Source organism: Phascolarctos cinereus, unplaced genomic scaffold (genome assembly GCF_003287225.1).
Source record: "Phascolarctos cinereus isolate Bilbo 61053 unplaced genomic scaffold, phaCin_HiC Scaffold_726;HRSCAF=1367, whole genome shotgun sequence".
Classification (NCBI taxonomy): domain Eukaryota; kingdom Metazoa; phylum Chordata; class Mammalia; order Diprotodontia; family Phascolarctidae; genus Phascolarctos; species Phascolarctos cinereus.
Genome location: NW_027556098.1, coordinates 346,578,259 through 346,582,149, shown reverse-complemented (window position 1 = coordinate 346,582,149; position 3,891 = coordinate 346,578,259).

Genomic DNA, 3,891 nt, shown 5'->3' with positions numbered 1-3,891 from the left:
CCTGGTAGCTCTAGAATTTGATTATAATATTCCTAGGAATTTTCATTTTGGGATCTCTTTTAGGAGGTGGTTGGCAAATTCTTTCAATTTCCATTTTGCCTTGTGGTTCTAAGATATTTGGGTAGTTTTCTTTGTAATGTCTTGAAATGTAATGTTGAGGCTCCTTTTTTTTTGTTATGGTTTTCAGGTAATCCAATAAGCCTTAAATTATCTCTCTTCAATATATTTTCCAGGTCAGTTATTTTTCCTATATTTTATATTTCCTTCTATTTTTTTTCCATCCTTTTTTTTCCATTTCCTTGTCTCTTGATGTCTCATGGAATCATTAGCTTCCACTGTCCAAATTTTTGAGGAGTTATTTTCTTCACTGAAGTTTTGTACCTCTTTTTTTAAAAAATTTGGCTAATTCTGATTTTTTCTGATTTTTAAGGCATTATTTTCTTCAGTATTTTTGATGCCTCTTTTGCCAAGCTGTTAATTCTCTTTTCATAATTTTCTTGCATTGCTCTAATTTCTTTTCACAATTTTTCCTCCACTGTTTTTTTTTTATTTTTAAAATCTTTTTTTGCTCTTTTTAAATCTCCTTTTTAGCTTTTCTAGGAATTCTTGTTGGGCTTTGTTTTCCTTCAGGCTTTGCTTGTAGATGTTTTCAAGTTATTATCTTCTGTGTTTGTAGTCTTGAGCTTCTGTGGTACCATGGTAGCTTTTTAGGGTCATGTTTTTTGTTGTTTGCTCTTTTTTTTTTTCAGCCTATTTCTTGACTTTAGACTACATTAGAGTTAGGCTCTGTTTAGCTTGGGGTGTGTGTAGAGGGGGGGAGGAACTGAATGTTCCAAGCTTCAGGTTTTATACTCTGCTGTTTTCACAGCTAGTTCTGGGGGCCTTTAAGTTTTTGGTGGTCACTGCTCTCCTGGTCTAGGCTCTGGCCCTTACTCACATAGGTTCCCTGTTCTCTTGTGACCACAAACTACCCTTTCTGCCCTAGAAATGCAACCTGAAACTGGTAATAGTCAAAGGAGTTACCAAATGGCACCATGTCCCGAGTCCAGTGGCAGCATAGAGGTCTCTGATCATCTCTTTCTGTCCACATGTTTAATTCCCTTAGCATCTTTGGGTGTTGAATGCTCCTAATACCACTGCCTCCGAGGCTTACGCTCAGTGTCAGTTCCACTGACTGTGTTCTAGGCCAGCTCCCAGTCCAGTGCCAAAGATCTCTCTTTCTGTCCTTTTAACTGTCCTGAGCTGGAAAAATAACTCACTCTGACTTTTGTTAGTTATGCTGCTTAGAAATCAATTCGACGTACCTTTAAAGGGGGAATGTTGGGAGAACTCAGCAAAAATGCTCCCTTTACTCTGGTATCTAGGTCCCATCCCCAATAAATATTTTTAAAAAGAGACTATCATTTCCCCCTCCTTTTTCAAACAACATACTAGTTGTCATCTATTATCTTTTTTCTGTATTCCTTCTCCTAGTGAACTGATTCTGTCTCCTAGTCTTTCTCTTAGTGAACTGATCCTGCCTCTGTGCTATACTGACTAATTTCTGTTGTTGTTGTTTGGCTAGGCAATCGGGGTTAAGTGACTTATCCAGGATCACACAGCTAGTAAGCGTCAAGTGTCTGAAGCTGGATTTGAACTCAGGTCCTCCTGCCTCCAGGTCAGGAACTCTATCCACTGTACAACCTAGCTGCCCCTTTTGTTCTCTGCTGTGAATTTTTATTCTGTTCTTTTCTCCCCCCTTCCTCCTCCCTCTCCTGCCCCATCCCAGGCTACAATTAAGCATGGCTATATTTACATATAGATATTAATATATACATACCCATATACATATGTACATATACATACATCAACATATACTTTCCCTAAAAGATTCTACTCCTAATCTTTGTTTTTATGTTTGTGCTTATCTCTTTTTTCCTATCTCTCCTAATTCCTTTACTTTCCTTCTATCCACTACCTTGCCCTCCCATTACTTAACCTACCCCACCTACAAGGATCCCTCCCTTATTTTCCCCTTCCCTTTTGTACACCCCTTTTACCTATTCCTTCAACCACCCTTCTAAAGATCCCTCCCTTATCCTCTCAAGAATCCCTCCCTTATCCTCCCATTGCTGTTGATTTAAACCCCTTCTATAGCCTCCTTTTAATTTATTCTCTCACCCTCCCCTCTAAAAATCTCTCCTTTATCCTCCCCCCATCCACTTAGAATTTTATTTTTCTAAATTTAGATGACTTTTATACTCTTCTAGATGTGTATGTATTTTTCCCTCTTGAACCCATTCTTGATGAAAGTAGATTTCCAGAACTAACAGCCCCCCTCCTCCATCTAATTCCTCTGTATTGGTTCTTCCTCTCACACCTCATTTGTATAATTACTCTTTTAGCTGTTCCTGAATGGTTTTATTTTTTGAAGTCTATCATACTCAAGTCTACCCCAATCTTTCTTATAAGCTACCTAATTACTAATAACAATCTTAGACACAGGTTTTACATCTTACATACATAAAAGGTAAACAGTCTATCCTTATTGAGTCCTTTGTAATTGTTCACTGGTACATACCTTCTGTTTCTCTTGGCTCTTGTTTATCAAATCTTCGATTAAGTTCTGATTTGTATTTTAAACAACGTCCTGAAAGTCTGACAATTCATTGAATACCTTTTTTTTTTCATTCAGAGTTATGCTTAGCTTTGTTGGGTATGATATTTTTGGCCAGAACCCCAGTTCTTTTACTCTTCAATATTTAGTGTTCCAAGACCTGCGATCTTTTAGTGTCAACACTGCTAGGTCTTGTGTAATTCTAATTGTGATACTGCCATATGTAAATTGTTTTTTTCCTGTTGCTCATAATATTTTGTCCTTGAGCTGGGGGTTTGGGAATTTGACTATAATATTCCTTTGAGTTTTCCTTGTAGGATATCTTTCAGGTGGTGATGGGTTGATTTTTTCTATTTCTACTTTTCCCTCTTGTTCTAATGCCTCAGGATAATTTACTTTAATTATTTCTCATATTGTTGTATCAAGATTCTTTTTTTTGGATCATAGCTTCAGGTATTGATGAGTTGTTTTTCTTATGAGATATTTCACATTCTCTTATTTTTTCATTCTTTGTATATATGTATGTATATATACACACACACACACATATAGATATAGATATATGTTTTATTTCTTGATCTCTTATAACTTCACTGGCTTCCCCTTACCCAATTCTGATTTTCAAGGAGTCATTTTCTTTCTTAAGATTCTGGATCTCCTTTTCTAATTGGTTGACTTTCTTTTCATATTCTTCTTGTTTTTCTTGGATTATTCTAATTTTTCTTTTTAGTTTTTCCTCAGTCTCTCATTTGATTTTTAAAGTCTTTTTAAAGTTCTTCAGTGAATTCTTTTTGGGTAGGTGACCATTTGACAATACTCTTTAGGGTATAAGAGAAAGTTTATTTTCTTTAGTATCCTCCTCTGAAGATGAACCCTGGTCTTCTCTATCCCCTAGTAGCTCTCTATGGTTGGATTCTTTCTCCTTTGCCTGTGCATTTTTTTTGTAATAGTTTAGTTTTTATAATTACCTCTATTCCTGGGGTATGGAGGATGGTGCCTCTGGCCTCAGATCCTCTTCAGTTCTCTCCACTGACCTTGAACTCAAACCAAGACCTCCAGCCTCCTCTAAGTGCCCACAGTCAGAGACAGGCCCCACTGCTTCTGTACTCACTTAGAGTGTGCTAGTTCTTTCTCACCTCTGCTGCTCTCCATAGCACAGCTGGTTCTGGTGTTCCTTATCAGCAGAGGTTCCCTTGATCTTCCCTGGTTCAGACTCCCAACTCCCCTCACTGTCCAGGGGTAAAAGTACCTGTGACTGGGGCAGAGACAGCCCCCCAACCCAGCTAAGCTTGTTG